At 40.4% G+C, this 24,636-nt stretch overlaps 1 protein-coding gene across 9 annotated transcripts in view; it reads left to right on the forward strand.

Moving 5' to 3' along the window:
- Positions 1-24,636, forward strand: part of PCDH15 (protocadherin related 15) — a 682,309-nt gene that overhangs the window by 140,019 nt on the left and 517,654 nt on the right. For 2 of the 9 annotated variants that reach the window (XM_085229235.1, XM_085229234.1), the window contains exon 1: positions 15,043-15,247. The exons of the other annotated variants lie outside the window; for them this stretch is intronic. The gene's annotated coding sequence lies outside the window, so the exon portion shown is untranslated. Of the gene's footprint in view, positions 1-15,042; positions 15,248-24,636 lie in introns of those variants that run through there. 9 annotated transcript variants of the gene reach the window in all.

A 24,636-nucleotide genomic window follows, 5' to 3' on the forward strand; every position in this document is an offset into this window, starting at 1 on the left:
TTTCAAATCTGAAGATTCATGTTGGACTCAGATCTCTGGTTGTTAGCATGATGTTGCCTTAAGTAAGAATAGCAGAGCTCATTTAGGATCAGGGTGCTAATCTGTGTATTTTTGTGCGTAGTGAGAGAATTGGAGATGTTTCAAATTGATCAAGTTCTTACCTACACATGTATCTGCGTACTTCTAATTGCATTGTAATGCTGTATTACAAGCATGCAGGAGTCACTTTGTTTCTGAGACTCATCTGGAGGTGCTAAATACTTCTTGTGTAGGTGTACCTTCATTTTGGATCATAACTATGTTCTGTGACGTGGTCATGCTGGTAAATAAAACAAAATTTCTCTGCCACTTAAAATGTCATGTCTTTACTGCAGAGCAGAATTGGCCACCCTCTTATGGAAGCTGCTAATAGATGTTCTGGGATCTTTTGTTGCAGATATTTTAGGCAGTTCTTTAATTGTCACTTGGGCACTTCCCAACTCCTCTTCCTGTACAGACACATTCTTTAGTTTTCATCGTTTTAACTGAAAGTTGGAAGGGCTCTGCAGAAAACAATTAGAAGGAAGGCATCAGCGCAGCATTCGTCATCCCTCTGGCTTCCAGGATGAGTGCTGTAGTAGTGAGAAGCTGGAAACAGTGAGAATAATTCAGCTAGAAAGGGCTGGAGAAGGGCTCTGTTCCCCCCTCCTGCTCGGAGCAGCCTGCTCTGGGCTTTGTTTCACATCCCGAGACCTTCCAAGGACAAGAGCTGCATAGCCTTGGCTGCTATACTACTCAACTCACCTGTTCTCATGGGGAACGTTTCACAGGGCTCCTGCCAGCCCCTTCTTCCTCCTGGTTGGAAATTTCCCTTCCCTGCAACATTAAGAACAGTGTCTATGTCTAGCAAAAGGTTATTCCCACAGCTCAGATGATGTGACATTAAATTCCAAAAGAAAGAAAAAAAATCTCTTCCAGAAAATAACTGTTTCTATCTTAGGTTTGTTTGTTTGTTTGTTTGTTTGTTTTTTGTGTGTGTGTGTGTGTGTGTGTACTACATCATGCGTTATGTTTATTTCAGTGTCAGCCTTCAGCACTGCTCAGTTTCTGGAAGGTTAGAAGAATATTTCAGGACAGGGATTACTCGGAATAAAAGGGAAGATAATAGCTCTCTGTGAGCATCTTTAATGATAGGCACATCATTGAAGATAACTCCCTTTGGAGTAGCTGGAGGATTAATTCCTATATTAAATCTTTGTGTGCATGAAATGGTTCTAACACTGCTTTTCAAATCTACCTGTTTGCTGTTTGATATGCAGTGATCTGGGTTATTTAGAAGCAGCTCAGTGGTAGGACATAAATGAAGCACCAACTCCTTCTTTTCAAAAGAAAAGTTGACTCTTATTTAGGTAGCAACCTCTGTTGACCTCCAGTAGTACCTCAATTAGCTAACTGCAGCTCAGGTCTTTTCCTTTCTGCTTGGCTTTGTGCGTTGCCCACAGCAGATGCAGAAAACATGGAGGAGCTGCTGAACAAGAAATGACCAAAGACTGAGAAAATTTCGAAGTGACGTAGAAAGAAGTATATGAAAGTAATTCGTAGAAAGCTGGTGATTGTATACTTACTAGTTCTTCAGCCTGATCAGGTGTCACACAGGATTTGTGTAACTGAAGTGCTGTTCTCCATGAGCTACTTTTCTTGAATCGTTTCAACTCGATTTCCCTTCCCCAGGTGTATGGTGGATTTTCTTATGAAAGGATTGACTGTGGTTCCATCCACTTTTGCAGTCTGCTTTCCATTACTGTCTGTCATGATGGAACGCTGCTAGGATTTCCATAAAATGTGAAGGATATGTTTTAGCTTAATGTCCTGATGGTTCACATAACAGAGAAGTCTATCAATCTTTTTTTTTTCTTTTCACCTTACATCTCGTTTACACTCAAACTGTTGACTGTGGAGCACTGTGTTCAGCTCTATGGTGAACTGGCGAGATGAATGAATCACAGAATCATAAAATGGCTTGGGTCAGAAGATACCTTAAAACTAAATAGTTCCAACCCCCTGCCATGGACAAGGTTGCCATCCACCCCACCTCAGACTGCTCAGGGCTCCATCTAACTTGTCCTCGAATGCCTCCAGGGATCTTAGATTCACCAAGATTGGAAAAGACTCTGAGATCATCCAGTCCAACCATCCACCTATCTCCAGTATTTCCCACTAAGCCACATCCCTTAGTACAACATCTAACATTTCTTGAACATCTCCACGGATGGTGACTCCACCACTTTACTGGGCAGCCCGTTCCAGTGCCTGACCACTCTCTTGAAGGGGTAGTTCGTTTCCTTCCTGCTTAGGAATTTCCTTTAAGTATTGGAAAGCCACAGTGAGGTCACCCCAGAGCTTTCTCCAAGCTGAACAAGCACATCTCCCTCAATCTTTCTTCACAGGAGAGGTGCTCCAGTTCTCTGAGCATCTTTGTGGTCCTCCTCCGGACCCTTTCCAACAACTCTGCAGTCTTTCATGTAATAGGCTCCCCGGCCTGGATGCAGTACACCATGTGGGGCCTCATGAAGACAGAGCAGATGGGAACTATGACCTCTCTCTCCATACTATCTCCTCTCTTTTGATGCAGCCTTAGAGTACTGTTGGCTTTCCAGGCTGCTAGAATGCAGTTCTGGCTCACGTCCAGCATTTCGTCCACCAGAACCCTCAAGTCCTTCTATGCATAAGCTGCTCTCCATCTGTACACCTCGTACTTAGCCTTGTTCAACTTCATTAGGTTGACTTCCTAATCTCTTCCTTCTGTTGTATCACTGTACCGTTCAGCTTGATGTCATCATTAAACTTGCTGCGTGGGTACACTCGATCCCACTGTCTATTTCAGAGTTAAAGATGTTAGGAGAACACTGGTCCCAAGGAAGAACCCTAAAGGGCATCACTTGTCACTGGCTTCCACCTAGACAAACAGCCACAGACCATAATCCTCTGGCTGCAGTTGTCCAACAGATTCTTTAATCCATCAAACAGTCCAGCATTTAAATCTCTGTCTCTCCAATTTAGAGATAAGAATGCGATGTGGGACCAAATCAAGGGCCTTGCAGAAGACCAGGTAGATGGCATCAGTTGCCTTTCCTGCGTTCATCAATGCTGTCATACCATTTTAAAAGGCCACCAGTGGAAGTGGAGCTTACATCTGCTCCCTGCAGCTAATTGAAAATCAGTAGAGCTGTGCATTCAAGGTCACCTTAGGCTTCCTGGGGATAGCGAACATTGGAGCGCGTAGTTTTAAAGCTAGGAAAAAAGACTTCTATGTTGAATAAGAACAACTCAGAGAAACCTAAACGAAGAATGAAAGATAAGTTTCTTATATCGAAACTAATGTGTCTAGTAGGCCTTATCAGATCAAATAGCTCTTTATTTAGCTGCCTCTTCAAGAAGTCTAGAATAATTGATCTAAATAGTCTCATTTTGTTCTCCCCATTACTGTAAAACATCCTGTCACAAACAAATGGGTTGCTGAATTCAATTCTCTCAATGTCTTCATCAGTTTTATCTGTGCATCATTCTAGTACTGCCTCTTGTTTTTAATAACGGCTGCAAGTGAGCAGATTCATTTTGGTAAAGAAAATGGTAAGTGAGATAGGTCATTGAAACTTCAGCCTCTGTGTGCATGTACTTACTCTGGGACCTGTTGTACCAGTGACGTTTCATTTTCATTCAGAACTGTTCTAAATGCATTTTTTTTAATGGTATTTAGAAAAGTTGCAAGTACGTGATTGTGGACCTGTGTGTTCACAAGTCCTTATGGGTTTCCTAGAATCTCACACTGTGGCATGCTGAAAATACTGCTTCTGCCCTAAAGCATTGCCTGGAAAAGTTTTAAAGGAATGCATTTGTCCAGCAGCATACTTCATCAGAAAATTACTACTGGAATTGATAACATGATGTCAGATTTCTGTGTGGGTCAGTCATTGTCACAGCTGCAGTCGATTAAACAGTATTTTGTGAAACGTCATCTTGATATTTGTAAGAAAGCTGTCCAAATGTTGACTAATTTCCAATTAGTCTTTTTGTTGTTAGCAGTTACCTGCTATGCTGTGAAGTCTTACTTCTATAAGACAGATTAATATGACCTGTCAGTCTAATGGGTCTGTTGTAATTATAAAGTTGAGCTGTAAGAAAGCAGCAATCAGTGGGTTATAATATATGATATGAAGTATCTGGACAACATGTTTTCACGTTCTTTTACTTCATAGGAAGTAAAAGATTTATTGATACCTTTCTTTAGATCAGAAATGCATAGTAGCATAAAACCCGAGTGTCTCGGTGGTACCGAGATGTTTGCACCTAGCTCTCATAAGGACCTTGCTCTCTTGGCATAAGGACTGGGCTCTGGAATCTGAATGGATCGATCTAATTGCTAGACTTATTCCTACTATTGTGGACTTGCGGTAACTTTTTTTTTTTTAAATGAAAACATTCAATTCTGAACGTTTGCAAATAAGAACACAAGTCTTATTTGTTCAAATCTTCACGTTATAAGACTTTGTAAAGTGATGGCAGGATAAAAAAGGACCATTTTGTTATAAAATATATGTATATTAGCAAATAATCTGCAGTTCATATTTTTATGCCATAAGGCTGTGTCATTTTATCCTGCAGATGACTGACTTAATACAAGAAGGATTTCTGGTTTCATAATTTTTTATGATCTTTTTTCCCACCCCCAGGCCTTTTGGAGAGCTTTGCAAAACGAGCTGAAATCAGTGTGTGGCACACACAGACATCAAGAAGTACCCCTTCTAATCAGAAGGAGAATTTAATTTCTTTTTTTTTATGACTTTTTTACTTTAGGCTGATAACAAAATGATGCAATGGAAGGCAAAATGTTGGTGATCTTTCTGGTGTTCTCTAAGAGTTACGCTGTCAGTGTGGAAATGGGGAATGACTCGGTAAATCATATTTTCAATTTGTTCACTGGCATTTTGCTCGAATCAGAGTGCTAGGTGGAGCTGAGTGCAGTGCCTATCTGAATGTGTGTTCCTGTACCTGCCTCCGAAGATGCAGCTGGTAAAGACAAAGCACGAGGTGCTTGGTGATGCTTCTGGCTGCTGCAATAAGCTCGCTGCTCCTTGTCAGCAGCCCAGGTGCTGACACTCCTTGTTTTGTGGTCTAGAACACATTGCCTCGTCTTGGCAAAAGGAAAACATGGGCTTGAGTTGGGAGACTGTTATCTTGAGCAGATCTTTATCTTTAGAATCATGATAATGTGTAGCAGGTATCCAGCATAAAAACATTAGTGATGAAAAAATAAGGGACGTGGGATGCATTGGCAGTGTAATTACTGATATAAATACCCTGTCAAGACTGGATCTTAGAGAAGAAGTAGTTTGAACAGGGCTGGTTTACCTAACATACGACAAATCTTCTGTACACTGTGCACGTGCAGCTGTATGCTTACAGATGTGATATATTTACTAGTGATATCAGATCCCCATGGAATCAGAAACTGGATACAACGTCAGTGCATGATTGAAAATAACTGCAGAGTAGTCACTTGGACCCAAATGACTGTGTTTATCTTTTACTTCACTAATTGCTTCACTTAGGAAATAAATTTCAGCAGTTACTGCAGCATATATGCCATTCAGAGCCTTGCAATCCCAATTTAGCTGTCTGTTTCCTGTCTCGGTGGATTTTAGACAAAATTTCTCTGTCTTTGTGCTGTGCTAATGGAAGAAGTGGAATTGAATTTACCGTAATTTGTCTGCCAAACGAGACGAGTGTTCTTTCAGTACCTTGCAGCATTGTTATGCTTCACATAATGCTTAAGGAGGAACAGGCTGACACGACACCTTTCTGAATAAGAATGGCTAAACCAAACTCACACAACAGTGTCTCAGCTATGTTGGGCTTGAAAATGCTTTTTAATTTTCCTATGCTGTTTTTTTTTTTGTTTGTTTGTTTGTTTGTGTTCTTCTCCATGTGTTTTAATAGACTCAATTAGCCCTTTTGGTTATTTCTGGTTTAGTTTTGCAGTTAAGATCACACCCTGTTTTGTGAACACCCCTTTGAGTATAAAACCTATCCTTCATCCACTACAGCTTAAATGGCAAGGGAGACCACAGGATGTACTTGAAATGCTAACTGCCATACTGTGTGCAAATTATCGTACAGTTGTAGAATCACAGAATGGCCTGGGTTGAAAAGGACCACAGTGACCATCTGGTTTCAACCCCCTGCTATGTGCAGGTCACCAACCAGCAGCCCAGGCTGCCCAGAGCCACATCCAGCCTGGCCTTGAATGCCTCCAAGGATGGGGCATCCACAACCATTAATCAAGTACATCTCTGATACTTCATCTCTGGGCTTCAACCAGTGGTTATGTGGAGGAAGGAGGGGTATGCCTGAGGCATTGAGGGCTGCTAACTTGTGCTGAGGGAGCCACACATCTCCTACAGGTTGTACTGAACTAAACTGGAAATAAGCATGCAGCAGTGGTCATTTTTGGAGTAACTGCAAGTGCTACCTCTTAATTCTCCACTTTTCAGGGACTTGAGGGTTTTTTCTAAACCAGCTCCTCAGATCATAAAATCAGAAAGGGTTTTCTAATAGATACATCTCTCAGTGATTTGGTGCTCTAAGGCCTTCAAATTAGTGTCCTTTTTTTTTTTTTTTGGGATATGTGCTTCGTCAGGATCCAGGTAGGTTGCTGAATAACTGCAAAGATGTAGCCCAGCTAAAAACATTTGGCTATAGATGTTTGTGTATTTATTTATAGGGGAATTACCAATGCTTTCTGCAGCACAGTGAAGAAAAGAATAGCAGAAGTTGTGTGTGTTGAACTTTGGGTCTGCTTTTGCTGTTCACATTATCCACTCTGTGGTGGTAGTCATCTGAATAGGATGAGCTGCTGCCCTGCCTTCTCTGTTCCCTGTCTCAGCACAACTACAGAATTGTTCTCGTCTTCTGCAGCACCGAACTGGTTTCAGTAAACCAGTGTAAAGACGCTCACATTTTTTGAAGGTCCTTAGTAAATTAGGAGAAAAAAACTTGACTTTTCTTGGGCTGTCGGATTACATTGTGAGACATATATATATTCAGGGAAAGTAACAGCTCTTCTTACAAGCTGCTGCTCTTCTGAGGTATGGATCTTTGAGTTGCTGTTGTTCTTCTCACCTTAGTGTTGTTGGCATCTTCTAAGTGTGTATCTGGAAATGCTCCGTTTTTCAAAATAAAACATTCAATTTCAGCACTGTGGGCAAACGAGTACAAGAATTTAAACAATTCAGAGAGAGGGAGAGAACAAATTCTCGATAATCAAAATTCAGCTGCTGATGATGCCAGGGAGATGGCTGAAATGCCAGTTGTTATTGGCATTCGACAATTCAGGAGGTTAAATGCATGGGTTTGCTACCTTGACTTCATGTTACTTCATTGAGGTTTCATGAGTCATTCTCAACTCAGTGGAAGGCAAAGGTGTTGAAAATAGAATATCTCCTATGTTAATGGGAAAAATGGTAAGGCAGGTATTGCTGCTCTGTGCTTTTGGAAGTTGGTGTGTGAAGTCTGAAATGGTCAGGGGCCTGTCAGAGCCACAGTCTGCTCTCAGCAGTGGCAGTTGTGAAGAAAAGCCATACTGAAGCAGAATTGCCTTGTTAAAAATAAAAGGGTAGTTCATTCTCCACAAGGAGTCTCTGCCTTCAAATTGCCTCTTGCTACTGGTCCTGAAAATTGCTTTTTTGTATTTGATCTGAAAAGCATTTTTTCTAGGAGGTCGCTTATTACTTTAGACAGAATACATGAGGGTAGTGAGTTTTAAACTTCTATTTACAATCAATTTTACACCCTCACTAATACGTATTGGCATTTAATCTAGAAGTCCGTCCTTCTTTCTCTACCACATGGCCTTATTTACCACAAGCAGGCAGAAGGATTGGGACTTCAGCAGCAAAACCTGCAAGTTATTTCCGTGACCGTCTCAGTTCATTTCACAGTTAATCACTTTAGACCCATTAACCTTCTAGATCATCTATAAAACTTCTCTTGCCTTTTCCCTTTAGGTAAAGAGCAGGTGTTACTTACTTAGTGGTTATGACAGGCATCTGTGTGGTGTATGGGTAGATCAGTAAAAAGATTAAAAGTTAGTAGATAGTATGGCATTTGTTTGCAAGACTTGTACTTTTTTATGTATTATTATTATTATTTTTTAAGTTATAAAACAAGCAATATATGAAATATAGGAAGCCTCTTTCTAAGATTCATGTATCTGGAGCTTTAAAAGAATTCTCATACTAGTCTTAGGTTCTGTAGCACACGGGTGAATTAAGTTGTGTGATGCAAACTTTGTGACATTTCGGTAAATGATTTATTTAACTTGATTGATTTTTGTAATCCCTATAGCATTTTGCATTTTTCCCTCTTTTGTTGATGTGTTAGTCATTTTAGTTAAGAGGTTCCTTGTTCTTCACTGTCTTATAGGAGCACTTCTCCTCAGAGCAGACGCAGAACACAAATCATGTTGAAATAGGAATGAATGAATGGTGCTCAGAAAATTTCAGTGCTGTATTCCAGTGGATTATTTTTCTCTGGTCATCAGTGCAATGAAATACACTTATCTAAGCAGGTTGGGAAAATGAGCCCCTTTTATATGCATCATTGTACAAATTGTCTTCAAAGAATGAGTGGTGGGACGTAGGTAAGGTGGGCCAGGCTCTTCTCTCTTTAGAATTTGAGAAATTGCTAATAGCTGTAAAGATACATATTTTTTCCCACAGAGGCTGAGGAAACACCATTTTTGGATATTTTCAAGCCAAGTTTTTGAGGATGCTGATGACATTCAAGTGTCTTGGGCTAGATGATCTTAAGACACGAAGAAAAAGATATATTCAATGCAGGTTTCTTCTGGCCGGTGAATTAGTTGTAATATTGGCATTCTGCTCAGATAGCATGTGGATGTTGTGTGTCTGCTAATACTTCTGAATACCTGTACTGGAATTAATATTGTTTTGTAAACGTGATTGTCAGCACCAAGTTGGTGCAACTGGTGAACAAGAAATGCAGAAAACTCCAATATGTTAGTGATGCTGAGTGTTTGTTCCTTGAAATAAGGAAACAAAAATATATGCTTCAATCAAAATATAAAGAATATTCTTTTTCTATTCACTGAGCTTTCTACTCTGATCCAGAACCCCTTCATAGGGTTCAATGCTTCAAAGCTTTTGCAATGGAAAGATGATTGTCATGTAAGAACTACCTAAAGATTAAATTGATTCCTTGGTCCTGATATGTGAGTACTGTTGGGTCAGCAGCTTGATACTTGATTTGTAGGTTAAATTTTGCTTAAGGGATGAAAAAGCATTTTCTTTGTGAATTCTAGTTCTGGTAAGTTTTTTTTGTCATTTGGCAAAGATTTATGAATATAAAATAGTGTGTGCTGATAGGCGGGCCTGTGCAAATGTTGTCGAGGTTTAAGTGGAGATCTTTCAATTTATTTTTCTATTTTCTTTTATGTTTATGCTCGCATTTCACTCAACTGTAAACAAACTCTTTCATTTTGAAAGAAGTTTCTAACTCAGATTAACTGTCCATGAAATTTATAAATTAGAGTTCTGAGAAAAAACAATTTTTTATCATGTTCCAAATAGTCCTTACATACAGCTCTTTTTGGTCGTGTAAATTGAAAGATGACTGTAGGGACCGATACAAATAAGAAGAGAATAATTATTTATTAGCTTGCATTAGGTCTACTGCACATTGCTTTTCTTCCCTGGTCTTTTTTTCTCTGTACTTTCCTTACGTGGCACAGAGAGGGAGGACTGTGCTTAGGCTTCAGCAGGGCACTTTTAAAGTCATTCCTAAAGAAAAGCTCTTTTGTACCAAGTTGATCCTTTTAGTCTCTGCATCTTTCTCGCCTGTGTTTTCCTTAGCTTTGCACAAAAGTACAGTTGCCTTCAGCTGTCCTTGGAAAGATAATTTGCAGGGTAAGTAGCAGGTAACGACTACTTCTGTATCATAAGGACCCTACTTTTTACTGATTTATTTTAATATGAGAAGATGAAGTGTGCTTGACGAGAGAGTTGTGTGTCTAATCTAAGGACCCTGCAGGAATCACTGCTTCCAAGATGGAAAAGTACCTAACTAACTTAATTTTCTTGGAAGTTCAATTCCTCTGGAAGGTCCTTTGTGAGGAGGCACAGCGACAGGAGTAAGTATCCTGGAAGTGCTGTAATAGTAGAAGAGCTTGTCTAGAGAGGGTGTAGAAATAAAAGCTGTCATACTGTGTTTTTTCTCTCAAAATTATTTGTTGACTAACTTTCTCCTTTCTGTATATCAGTAGGATCAACCTTGTAATGAAGAAATGACACATACTTGGATTAGTAAATATTACATGAAATACATCCAGTCACTCTCATTTGTACGGTCATGTTCTATTATAAATGAATCTGGGCAATCACGTTAAAGAAAATAGTGTCATGAAATGAAACCTACAACTTTTGGAGTCTTTGAATGAGTGAGCATTACACTCTGGGTTCTTTGTAATACTAATTGGCTGCAGTGAGGGGTGTAGAGCTAAGAGGAACGTGGGTTTCTAAGAGAAATAGGTCTCAGTAATGAGAGCAGTGGGAGAGAAGGCAAAGCTTGTAGACTTGGTCTTCAAGGCCGGGAGTTGGGAATTGATCTTTTGTTACAAAGCAGGAATACCTTTTGGATAAGGCGAGCCGTAAAGTAGAGGAAGTGAATATATTGAAGGCAAATGTTTGAAGTGTAGAAAGAGGCCAGTTTTTAAGATACTAAATTGTTTTAGAATTAAAATGAAAACATCTTTATCTTTGTGAACATGAGATTTTCAGTTGTGGTGTCTCTTCTGAGTACAGTTCAGATGACTCTATTTATTTCTCTCATATGTTTCTTCTCCAATATATGGAAATACAGCAGAGGTTGCACAGAGAGCCTACCCCAGTTGGCTTCCAACTTTCAGAAAAAATCTGAGTGGGAAAAAGAAGAGAAGCCAGTATTGACTTAGAAATGGCCGTGGCTTCTTTCCAGTTGTGAATGGATTGGCCTTAAAGCCTTGAACCTGTGAGGTGAAAAATAAGTACTCTTTTGTTTTTTTGTTTTATTTTTATTTATTTATTTATTTTAAGCATTTACTGTAGTGAATGAGTAAAGTTTCCTATGTGAACTTGAAAACCGAGTTGCTGGAGCAGCCAATGCAGTGTAGAGCTAAGCATGTTGAGGTAACTTCAATCTCTTTCCAACTTACTGCTGTTTGTGGTTTAGTATTGTGGGTTGTTTTAAATCTAGTGTAATTTTGGTTTTTGCATCTGCTTAGAAGCCAGACAGGATAAAAGTATGATTCATTAGTGCTCTCAAGTGTGAGAATCAAGAGCTGTGCAGAATTTAAATTTCAATATTCTAAATATTATACATAATTAATCCCATGTGAGCGTTAGAAAATAGGAAGTTGGAATGTGTTAATTATATAGAAGCTTCTTTCCTTTCGCTCGGAGAATGGCAGGTGACCCAGATGTTGCTGGCATCCTGAGCATCCTCAGGATGCAGAGACACGAAAGTTCCATAGGAAATGGGTTCTTCAGTGCTAAGGGAGGAGAAGCTTTCTTGGACACTGTTCTTCATAAATGTATAAGCATGGTATGTTTTCTGGACTCCCAGAAGGACGATGTATTGTACTTGGTTGGGTCTAATGGTGGCTGTTTCCACTGCAGCTCGAAAATCATTATCAGAATTTTATGACTTTCTGCTCCACTGCCTTATCCAAATACTTTAATATATCATTTTTGGTAGCTGCTGAGGTGGGCATTTCTTCTCTGTTTGTTCAATGTTAGTAGGGCTGAGATGTGCTTTTGCATGCAGTTGATGTAACTCTTGATTTCCACGATGCAGAAGTGTAGTTTGTGCTGGAGGTGCCACAGCCAATTTGCTGCTCTAACCTTGGTGTAGTTCCTCACCATCTCCTGAAGGCACCTTTTCTCAGGAAAACACAGCTGTGCTTAAGAAATAGAGGCTTGTTGCACAATGCCAGCTTAGCTGTTGCTGGGAGCAGCTGCCCCTCAAAGACAGCAGAGCTGTGGGGCTCAGGAGGCAGGAGGGGCTGCAGAGAGGGGTAAGGAGGGCGGGAGGGTTTGCCATGAGAAATTCAAGTCTAAGCCTCTGTGAAAAGTTTTAGCCCTGAACTGGCTGCTCTTTTCTCTGGGGTTAAGAACAAAAAAAAACTCGTTAATGTCCTCAGGGCTGTAAAATTGAATTTTTGTCTCTACCTGTGAATGACATTGTGCTTGCCCTGTAGAAATGTATCTTTGTTCTGAAATAAAAATGAGAGCTTGCAGAGGTTTTTTTAATTAGCTATTTAAATATTGGGAAATAGAGATTGTATGTTTTATAACCCTCTTGACTAAAATGGACATTCATGAGAACATGCAAACGACGATGTACTTGTAGCATATTTAAAAGGTGGGAAATCTCATGCAGTCCACTACTGCATTCAGGGACACAGAATTCATGCTTTACAGCTGTGATGTAATTTTTATCTTGCTCTTCACGCTGCAGAACTGTGCAGGAGGCTGTAAGAATGCAGTTGCTAATGAATGGGACACAAACGCGTAGGCTTTGCTTAGAGTTGGCTTGCATGGATATTATTGCCAATCTTAAGTAATTAAAAATATACATTACAAAGTTTAAAAAAAAAAAAAAAAAAAGAGGTGGTTGGAAGAACCCTCTCCCACCCCCCTTTGCCAGACTGAGGTTGTTTGCATTTCACATCCAAGGCTATTTTAAAATGACGTTGCAGTCATCTTCTAAGGCAAAGATGTGTACCTTGTATGTATATAATTTAAAACTAGTAATATGTATTTTATATAGGTATGTATTTTAAATTATTCTGAGTCTCACGCTGCTGTTAGAGAAAGTGTAGAAAAACACCATGAAGCATTGCTGTTATAGAAAAGCATTTCTTAATGCGAAGCAAGAATTCCACAGGCTAAAAGCTGTTCTCCATAGGCAAATTGGTCAGTGTGTTGTCCCAGATTCAGGATTGCTGTACGTTTGCTTTCAATAGTCACATCTTGGGTACCCTGCACCAGTGGTCCACAAATCCCCATGCGTTTTCTGGCAACTCTAGAAGTGGTTGTTGCAATGTTACGCCACCTAGAGTGTTATAATAGTTTGGAAAGCAATAAGTGTTTATTAACAGAAAGTTAATAAGATGTTACTGAAGTATTTCTGTCAAGAAACTGCTCAGAAGAGAAGCCCTGCTAGGCAGTGATGGCTGTCAGGCATGCCAACAGGTTTCTCCCAAACAGCATCCGGCCACGTTGGCCTGCAGCCAGCAGCTCCTGCCAGATCTTCCATTTCTTTTTAGTAAACATTTTCAGTGCAGTGTTAAAGACTCTGAAAACTCTGAAAGAGAACACCAATTAACAGCTCCTTCTTAGACTTGCTAGTTAACGGTGCTTCTTAACCTTTAGTCTTGGACTGTGTTCTGATCATAGACTATTTGGTCTTACAAGAGCATTTCCCACTAAATAGAAGCTCATTTTGCTGGTTTGAAGCAAAGGTAAAATTGTGCTCTCAGTAAACAAGTAAACAAACTCATAAAAAAGCCCGCTTTAGCCATAGTATGTTTGGGATTTGACCGCCTTATGTTATGCTGCTGCTCCAACATGGTCTGGAGACATCATGTTCCTGTTCTTGGAAATTGCCACATGGATTTTAGAGTTGCAGCCACCTTGAGTAAGCTTTGTTGCCTCTATCTGCTCTACTGAATATTCAGAGCAGGTACTAAAGATGTGTACACAGCAGTTTTTACTGTACACTAATGGTATTTTCTGCCACTAAAGTTCTGTCTGCATATATGAATGGAAGCTATTGCTGCTTTGGCATGGAAATGAATGTTAACGTTAATTAGTCGATTCTGTGCTTACATGACTTCCTGAGAGGGCTGGAAACAAATGCTACCTCCCTCTGTGCTGCCTCTTAGAACTGGTTGCAGTAACTGTAATTCAGGAGCTGAGTCAGTGCTTATTTTCCTTTTTCCTTGATCTGTATCCTGAAGGAGCTCCGTACTTAGAATAAATTTTCTAATGAAGCAGGAGGACATCACCTGCCTCATCCTCTAAAAAAGGAAGGGAATGTAGGATTGTTCTACATCTTCACAGTAAAAAAATAAATCAAAAATAGAAACAAAGCATGCTAGTATTGCTACCATGATCTAAATTATAAGACACTGTTCTCTAACACTGCGAACCTGACTAAGCTCCATCTCCACCAAAATGTGCTCTGGACACTGGGTGGCTTTTGCAGTGAGCAAGATTTTGGCATTGAAGGTACAATCACAGTACTGAAGGTACAATCATAGTACCTTTACTCTTACCAGTTTCTTGGTGGGATGTATGAGCTTTGGAAGAATCCAGATGATTCAGTGAGTAGGGAAGGAATTTATAGGTTACTAAAGCTACTAGAAGAAAAATAATTGGCCGTATTGAAAATGAAAAGATACAATGGTGTTTTAGGGAGAATAAATTTGCTGCAGTAGCTAAGTTCTGAAATTTTCTGAAATGTAAGTGACATCTGGACAAACTCTTTTACAGAGATTTTGTCTCAAAAGTTTCTTCCTTCTCTCTTGATGAACAGATTATTCATCTTCGTGTCTTTATCATTATACCATACTGTAATGCTTTTGTGCTTCTTTTTGTGTGTATTCCTGCTTCACTCCAAACTAGTGCCTCTAACATCTATCCTGATTTAGTTCTCACTTGTTCTAATTAGACCGGACTCTACATTTTGTTTTACTTGAATGGATCACATAGAGATTTGACTCTTGAGTCACTCTGAGGTCGTAATGCAGTGACTGGTGGAGTCATACTGTCACCAAAGCAGTCTCAGACTGCACATCTTAAAATGAGCCTCTAGCTCTTAGTCATCTCTTGCTTTTGATGTACTCTTATGTTCTCTTAGAGCCAATAAATATCTGCATATTCTGTCAAGAGAATATGCTCTCTTTTTTTCTTCTAATTTCTTCCTTGAGCACACTGCCACTGGGAGGCAAACCTTAGAGCTGAGAGTCAGACTGAACTCACTGGCTCAGACACTGCTCCAGCACAAATGTGAGTGCTTGTTCGGACTTACAGCAATAAACCTTTGCATTCTTGTTGTCTTCTTACCTCAACTCTGTGCAGTGGAGAAAGCTCTTGGGGCTGACTCTTTGGATTTCTTCTGTAATGAAATGTTTTGCATTTACCAGCCTTGGGTGAGTACGATTGATAGATTTCTTCAGATTTCTCCTTGAGTGATGGTGTTGTGTGCGAGGAACGGATAGATTTATCCTCTTCTGTCTGACACTTGATATCTCTGTTCTGAGAACGCAGATTTGGATTGTTTGACCATCAGCATACAACTTAGAAGCCGGGAATAAGATAATATTATTGCTAAAAGAATGAAGATAGAAGCAGATCATCTCTTTTAGAGTGCAGATCTTGGTTTTTTTTTGTTTTGTTTTGTTTTGTTTTGTTTTGTTTTTTGGTACATGTGTACTAATACTTAGAAGAGAACTTGAGCAGGCTGTTTTGCGGGACTTATTTATTTAAATAGTGAGGATGCAGAACTGGAAAGTGTGCTTGCTGTGCCTGCCTGAGAGCTTCGTGTGCCGGGGCATTTGCATTGTTCAGCTGTTGGAGTGCCATGCTCGTTCTGTCAGTGCAGGCAGAAAGCATTTGCCATAGCACACTGCACGTGCTGGTACTGCTGCACGTTGCCTCGGTGTGCCATGTCAGTGCATTAATGGCCTTTCACAGCTTTGGTGGGCTTGGCTCCAACAGAAGGTGCTGGGAGTGTGGGGGCCGTTGGGAAGCTGCCCTGGCTGCTCTCCACGCCCGGACGATCCTTCAGCACATTAATCATTGTGCTCCTGTGTTGAGTAGGTCATTTTGTTTCTGTGCCTCCTACAGAGAGGCTGTTCTGAAGGTACTGCTTCAAACTGGCTCCGGATCTCTTAGTCACTTTTATTCCTGTGCCAACAAATTTCACTGGGCTTAGCTTAAGTTTGCCCTTCATACACCTGCTGTGTGTAGAGTATAGCAGGATCTTTGCTTGGCCTTCATTTTGCCAGATGTAAGATGACCAGATGACTTGTCTGGTCTCCTTAAACAGTGTTGTTCTCTACCTAACTCTGTATACTTTGCCTGCTGTGCACTCAGACAAGATTAATTTCCAGTATGTTGGCAGGACAAGGCATTGCATTCTGGATGAAATCTCTAGCTCAACCTGATAATGGGAGAACTGACTTTGCAAAGGGAAGTAGAAAAGCTTGCGATGGAAAAAGCTTTATAAAGAGGCTCACATCTGTAAGTAGTTGGTGAAGTTGAGAAATTAGCTGATAAATTCAGTTATGTCATCTGTTGTTAGAGTTAGGGTAGTATGGTTAGGTTGAGGTTGGTCTTGATCTTGAAGGTCTTTTCCAGCCTGAGTAGTTCTATGAGTCCGTGATTTGGATCGGGCAGATTTGGGTTTTAGTTGTTGTTGTTGTTTTTCATTGAGTGCAAATATCTGTGAACTCTTGCTTAACCAGAAGTCACTGCTAATCTTAGGCATTAGGCACACGTGGTCATTGAGAAGTGTTTTCCTCTTCTCTGGACTCACCCATTGCTCACAACTGGTAAATAATGGATTTCAGCAATTCTTGGTGAGAGCACTCAGTTGTGATACAAGTAGCACTTTCTGACTCGATGCTTCAAGTTACTGCCAGGCATGTTAGATTGATCCTCTGCTGACTTGACTTGCAGTTAACTGTGTTCATTCTTACATTATTTGTGTGTTTCTACACTGCCTGTCGTTAGCTGAAAAAAAGTGCTCTGTAGGACTAACGAGACATTTCTAGGCCAGCTAGTCATCTGTTTGTGGAACTCAGAATCACCAAGTAACAGCCAAAGGTAGTTTTCAGCACACTATAATAATCTGTTTTTTAACACATGCTCGAAATGTGTCAAAGCAAAACACTCTTTCATGAACTCCCGGTGTCACAAAGTTTTCAACTTTCTTCTGGCATGAAAAGCATTCAGGTATACTTCACGAAAAGCACATCTGTTGCTTCTGATGCTTCTGCAGCACCACGTTCTTCACTCGGTGGCAACAAGCCCATTGCTGTTGGCAGTGCAGGGAGGAAGTGAGCTCAGTGCAGCAGCCTGCCCTGGGCCTTGCTGTGGGGTGCTGCTGCTCTCAGACTTGGCTCCAGTACTGGGATGGACATCAGCACTCCTGCTGTTACGAAATGCTGGGAATTTCCATGAAGCAAGTGATTGATTTAAATAAATACATACATATATAAAAGACAAAACCTTGCATGATACAGCTGATCTTACGTGTCCTTCAGAGCTCCCGACTGCCACACACAATAAAATAGATTTTCTCCCACCTCCTGCACCGCAGATTCTATTTCACCGAAGGTGGGTGGCTTGCCTAAACCATACTACACGCAGTTATTTTTGTTTCTGCATTCCATAGCTCTTGAGTTGTAGAAACACAGACATGTGATTCAATTTAGCGTGCTACAGTTACTACTTTGAAAACTGGCACACATGTAATTGAGTGTTGAAAATGAAATCTTACTGCTTTTTGCAGCTTATTGTTCCTCTGTGCTCTGCTTCTGGTCTGTCCAGGGAGGAAAGCTGCTCCTCTTGTCTTGGTAAGGTCTGTTCACATTTCTCCAAGCTGTTGCTGTTGTGCTGTCAGTGAGCATCACAGCAAAGCTCAGTGTGTAATTCTCAATGGCAGTTGCACTCTAAAGGAGAAAACAGATTAGACTTGTTAGTGACCTGGCCTTGTACAGCCAGTAAGATTGTCATAGAAGAGGTCCCATAGAAAAACTATACAGCCATACATTGTATCACAGAAAACCCAAAGGGGCCAAATTAAGGTTGCAGAATTGGCCATTTTTTGACAGTCCTTCTCAGGGTTTGGCATTTTGGCCTTATTTGTATACATATTGTACGTTATTTGTGCATATATTGCAACATCACGTATGCATTTCCAAATTGCACATAGAAAACGGGTAAATTTATTTTTGTACTTGGTACACGTGCAAAGTAAGTGGAATAATAATTTTACTTCTTTCATATTTTGTAATTTCCCTTTCCATATTGTTTTGGAATGACGTGATAAATGTATGCTAGATTTAGCAGCTGTGATGATAGTAATCCCAGTTAAGATTTATCCCGGATGTGTTTAAAACCCTTTGGATGTGGTGCTCAGGGACATGATTTAGCAGAGGGTTGTTAGAGTTGGGTTGTATGGCTACGTTGAGGTTGGACTTGATGAACTTTAAGGTCTTTTCCAACCTGAGCAATTCTATGATTCCATGATCCTGGTGTGTATTATGATGATGACGTTAAAAATTGGCAGTCACTTTCAAGAATTTTTTGTGCTAGAATTTCAAATCCTCAGTGTCTGGCTTTGATGCTGAAACATGGCTGTTGGGTGGTTGTTATATCACAGGCTTTATAGTTCGCCTTGTGTTGTCTGTAATCTTTCCATTAGGAGTAATGAGTTGGCACTAAAAGTTTAATCACATGGTTGGGATAGAATATTCTTGAAATAGAACTATTTGTTGGACTATGGGTAGAAATTAGGTCTTATTTTACACAACTCCTTCCTGACCAATTATTCCCTGATCTATACTGGTACAGAAGAATAATACAGGTAAATGCATTTATGTTTTGGTTGTACTTGTTGGATTCTAAGCTGGATTAAATTGCAGCCTAGTCCATAAAATTATCCAGGAGAGCACTTTTTATGCATCATACAGAAACTTTCCCCATATGTTAATGATCAGCGAAATTACTACTGTACTCACTTCTGCTAAAAAGTTACACTAAATAATTTTTATATTGCATTCATTCCTGTTGCAAGTTTTTTTTTTTTTTTTTTAATGAGTGCATGCATTACCCTCTAGATAGCATCTTAATGAAAACTGTTCCCATTAATGGTTACTTAACTGTTCTGTTTATTTTTTGTGCTTTTGCCTTCAGTAAAAAAGAGTGCCGAATCCCTCTTTGAGGAATGATGTGTTTTCTAACTTTTAGACAGGGAGAAATTTAGCCTAAGAGACAGCATTAAACATAACCTACTTCAAGCAAGGTGGTGTTACGAATATGAACATTTAGGTGCCTATTTTAATGGTATCTGGGAAGGGGACTGGTGCATATAGGGGAATCTACTAATGTTGGGCATGACTGGGCATAAATTGATGTTCTTTTACTGAAAGAAAATTCTGATTCAGGTTTTAAGGCTTGAGTGTGGGAGGGTGAGACCCCTTGGAAAAATCCAGTTTTCTTCTGCGGTCATCCCCAAAGTTAGGTTCAGTTCTGCAGCCAGTGTTGACCATACCCTGGTGGTTGGCACTTCCCTTAGGATGGTCTCTGTTTCTCACCTACAAGTCGTAGGAAACACCTTATAATGAAATATAATTCCAGAGTTTGTTAAATTCCTGATGTTTATTAAAGAACGCTTCCCACCCCAGAGTTTTGTGCCTGCATTATATCCCATTCTCCTCCTGTCCTCTCCTCCCTTAATCTCACTTCCGTTTTCATTACATCCTATAAGGAAGCTCCCATCCACCCACGTGGGTGGGACCCACATCAGTGGTTTGTTCTGACTATGCCTTTTCTTTGTATCAGAATTAGAGCAGATCAGAAGGCTGTAACTCCTTAAAATAAAACACTGCTGCCTTGTCCATCCACGTAACTTCTTTGCCCAGTTTAGGGCAGTGAGAAAGGTTTCGTGGTCCGTTATCTGTCAAGGCAACAGTGCTGTGAACACATGGGAGCAGTGTCAGGTCTAAATCTGCACAGAGCAGGAGGTCGTGTCTCACATCCTCTCCCCCACACCTCACCTAGCAAATGATTTTTCATCAGTGGCAAATGCAGCATGCTTTCCCAGCCAGCACTCTGTGGTTTGCTGAGACAGTGCAGCTGCAATAAAAGGCCTCTTGCATACACAGTGTTTTGGTTTTGGTTAGTTGCAATACCGAGCAAAAGGAGCATTACAGTCATTGTCAGAGCTTGAACTCCTCTGTGCTGAGTTTGTATCCCCTTGGCAGGTTATCCAGTTGGTGGTATGGCAGTGCTGCTGCTGCGTCGAGCTGCTGTGCAGCAGGAGGTGCAGGAATGGTTGGGAGCAGCCTGCTGGTCACCAGCTCCTTCTTGAGAGGAAGAGATGAGAAACAGCTTCAGCCCTAGAGACTGGCCTGGTCTCTTTCTCCTTGTCCTGGAGAAAATCAAAACTTTTCAAGCAGAATGTGCTCTGTAACCTAAGCTTTGACTCCTTCCTAGCTGTTTTTATTTCCAGGAATCGCCAGTGTCTCCAGAAAGATGTGTAAAGGGCTTTGAAACTGATAGAGGATATGCCGCTATCCTCACACTGATATCAGCCAACTTTGTTTTAAAACATTTTACCTAATTCAGCTAAGCAAAATAAGACATATTCTGTTTATTATGAAGATTAAAAAGGAAATTAAAAGATCTCTTTGAAAGATTTTTTACCCTTTACAATTGCTCCTTCTGCTAAGGCTAAAAAAGCTGGAGGAAAAAGCTGCAGAAATGATATACAGATGTTATCGGGCATGGCTGATAGAAAGCCAGAGTATGCAGTCTTTGTGTTTTTAGCAGTGTCAGATACGTGTAGACTTTGAGCTGGTTAACCATTTGGGTTATAGTTGTCTTTTGAAAAAACAAAATTTCGCAGTTGAAGTTCACTTATGAATAACAAAAGAGTGAGAAATCTCAGTGCTTTTCAAGAAACCTGCTGCACTTGTTGGAATAATATCCTGCCACCGGCCTCAGAGTAATTACACAGACAGCAAGGTGGTGGAGTGTACTGCCACGTGCTATTCCTTGCTTTTGTGGGTCTTTCATTACAGGATGGTGTGGCAATGTGAATGGTTTGATTACTTTGCAAAGGAAGGAAGACCTTAAAGAGAAGAGCATGATGACATTAACCAGAGGATGTGTTATTGAAGGTGAGACTGAATATGGCAGCTGAGGATGTGGGTTGATGATTTACAAGGGCTGTATCACTTAACTCGTTTGATTGCTGGGTAATGTATCATACAGTGAGTGCAAGAGGCGTGCAACACGAAGGAAGTGTTTCCACTCAGTGAGTTAGATCTTTGTTTTCCAGCACAAAGCACAATTCCTTAATAGCTTAGGAAAGGAACGCAGCAAGCTGAATGCTTCCAAGTGTATCTCTCCCAGAGCTGCTCCCTGGTGTTAGTCATTGGATGACCAAATGTTAGTCTTTGTATCATGCTGGAACAAGAAGCACCAGTTATTCCAGGAGATAGCTACCAGTTTTATCCCTGACCACATGCACTCCAGTGCTCTCCTCATTTTAAAACGGAGGCAGGTTTGAAGCTCACCTGGGAAGCACAGAAGGCTTTTGAAATCTAAGCCTGAGGCCAGAGCTGAGAGGAAGTGTTATTTCAGTGGCTTAGAACAAATAAGGAAACAGGAGCAACTAAAAATCATACCTGAAGTCTCACATAGCCTTAGAAAATCCTGTTGTCTTTGCTTCTGCTTTGCATTTCCTTCATTATTTATACACTTAATGTATCTGTGAGTACAGAAAAATATGGAGCTCAGATTATAACTGAAATTCTCAATGTTCTGTCTATCGTAACCTCTTCCATGATCCTCTCCCCCCTCTTCTATCCTTTTGACTTGTCTGACTATCAGTTACCCCCTTTCTTGCTTTAACTGAAGTAATGGGAATGGAACAGTCTGAAATGATTTCTGCAGGTGCTTACGTGAGCCAGGAACTTCTGGTGATGGGTAGCAGCCCAGTTTCTTGGGAGCACTGGGGTGAGCGTTTACTTCCGTAGCCATCGCTGGGGTTCCTTATCCACTGAGTCTGCTGCAGGACTGTAAATACATTAGAATTTATTATTTGCAGCGATTTATGAGATGTGTCTCATACATTATCTGGATCTTCATCGGTCTTTGAGTGTTTGTGGCTAAGTACTTGGTTATGGGACCATGCCTATGGTTGTGTTAGTCTCATAGCTTTTTTTTCTCATGTTTGCGTAAAATTTAGGAAGATTTGCATCTGACTGGTATAATTAAAAAGTCAGGTACTAAATTCAGCCTGCATCATGCTGAAAAATTAATTCCAGAGAGTCCTCTCTAATAATGGGGGAATACTTGCATGATTAGGTAGCTTCAGCTCGGAGGAAAAACCCTTTAATTAGCTTGGAGAAGATAAGTAGCTGTGTCTGAGTCATTGCAAGGAACTTTGACTATCTGTCTTTGGTTGCAGGTGCCACTAATGCTGAAAAACAATTGTTGTGGAAAACCTTCAGAAAGCATTTTCCCTAAAACAGAAAACATTATTCCCGAGCTGAAATGTTTTTTTGATAATTTTAGTATTTAATTATCTTAATACGCGATTGAATGACAAAATCGCCTTTCTTAGCAGTGATGGTTAATCTGACTTCTGCGTACCTGTTCTCAGAAGAGATGTCCAAGTTCTTCACATTACTTGGTTGGTAACAGTGGAAATCATTGATTTCAAGTACAGTATTGGCCACTGAGAGCGGTCTCTGCAGATCTTTTGCTTCAGTGTTTGTTTCCCACTAGTGTTATTTTATACCGAATGTCCTCTCACCACTTCAGTGGCATTCTTCTATCCTTGCAGTCTCTTAAAAGTTGCATTCTGTTTAAGGAATTCAAACAGATAGGCGTCTTTATACCGTGGGCTTTTTTTTGTTCTTTTAAAAACAGTGCAACCAAGGTAGGAATCCTCATCAATTCATAGCTTCCTGTCAAGTTTTTATACACTGCTGAGAACATAAATCAGTTGGAAATGTATAATTCAGAAATCATTGCCACTTAAAGGAATATATATCGTTTATATGGGCTAGACATGAAAAACTCTGAAGGAAAGATGCTGCCTTTGGAAAGGCTTGATTAGATGCATGGGGTTGCAGTACAATGTGCTTTATAAGATCAGCATGTATAACAATGAGTTTTACAAATGCCTTCAGTCAACCTTAAAGCAGACTTGATCTTTAACTTTTTTGAAGTATTCTGGTAACTTAGACGTGATGCTAATCCTGTTTTTCTCTCTGCCTTTTTATCCTAGTTACTTATTGATACAGTAAAAGAGAGCGATAGCTGTACTTACTGTGTATGACCCTTATGCATATCACAGTTTGCTTTTTGACTTATGCTCTTTGAATACAGAAAGATAACTAGAGGCCAGTGAGAAGAGCAAAGAAGAAAGTAGAGTGACCGATTTGAAGACACTTACATCCAGTCCTTAGAAGGGAGTTCATGGAAAATAGAAGAGCTTCAGAGACATTCCTTTCCTGGATTACACTGCTGATACACCAGCTTTTGTGCCAAGGGCAGAGTACACAGGTTCAGACTGTGTTCACGTCAGGCCTGCATGTGAGCATTGAAAGCTGCCAATATTTCTTTTGCCAACTCTTGACCTTTTGGTGAGCTGTGTAGATTCGGTGCGTATTTGTCCTCTGTTGTACTGCCTAAGCTCTCATCTGACAGATGTGCTAGCATCAAGAGTTCATACTAGTCTGAGCAAGGCCTTGAGAAACTGGAATAATTTTCTCAGGTGATTCTTAGCAATCTCTGGGAAGTGTCTTTGCTCCCAGCCAGGGCTCTGGATACTGCAAACTGTATGTGAAAGCACTGTGCATCAGGCAGACACGTGACAGAATGTTTAAATTACAGAGTAGTTCTCCCTACACTCAGTAAGAAGCATCTCCCTACACTCAGTAGAAGCGTCCTGGAGTCATCTCTGTACCTTCAGGTCTTGGCAAGTCCAGCTTTCAACGCAGCGTAACTAGTATTCAGGGGATGATTATTTGGCCTTTTCTATTTCATACCCACTGAAGGGATGAATCTTATTTACTGCCTCAAGAACTGGCTGTTCCGTGTGGGGATAGATATATTCATGGAGTTCTGAGAAAGACTTATTCATTGCTGCTGCTCTGACAGCACTGATTTCTCATATCCAAGCAATAGGTTATCTTCAGTGATGAAAGGGAAGCCATGTGATGTAGGCTTAGATGACGTAAAAAATAACTTTCTCTCTGATTTTTCTAATGTTACGTGCAGTGAGAGAAAAAAAAAAAAATATTGTAAGATGTTGCACTTCCTCCTCCTCTTTTTTTAACTTCACTTTTTTTAGGCCATCTTGAATAAAAACAACCTTCTTCACAAATCTGAGAGCAATGGGCGTTTTTCTGAGTTTTAGCCACAGTTATCTTAGTGTTTATATTTGTGTAATGCTTTAGAGTCACAATAATTTAGGTAGATAGTTCAAGAAAAGTAAGCAGAAAACCAAATCAAAAAATCAAACCAAACTCAATGAGGCTCCTTCTCTTCATATATACTTCCATGCCATAGAAATCAACACAGAATCATAGACTGACCTGGGTTGAAAAGGACCACAGTGATCACCCAGTTCCAACCCCCTGCTGTGTGCAGGGTCGCCAACCAGCAGACCAGGCTGCCCAGAGCCACATCCAGCCTGGCCTTGAATGCCTCCAGGGATGGGGCATCTACAACCAAAAATGAGGCAACACTTACTTGCATTCTCATTATCCCATTTGTTTAGGTTTTTCTTTTT

Source organism: Meleagris gallopavo, chromosome 8, assembly GCF_905368555.1.
Source record: "Meleagris gallopavo chromosome 8, MGAL_WU_HG_1.1, whole genome shotgun sequence".
Lineage (NCBI taxonomy): Eukaryota > Metazoa > Chordata > Aves > Galliformes > Phasianidae > Meleagris > Meleagris gallopavo.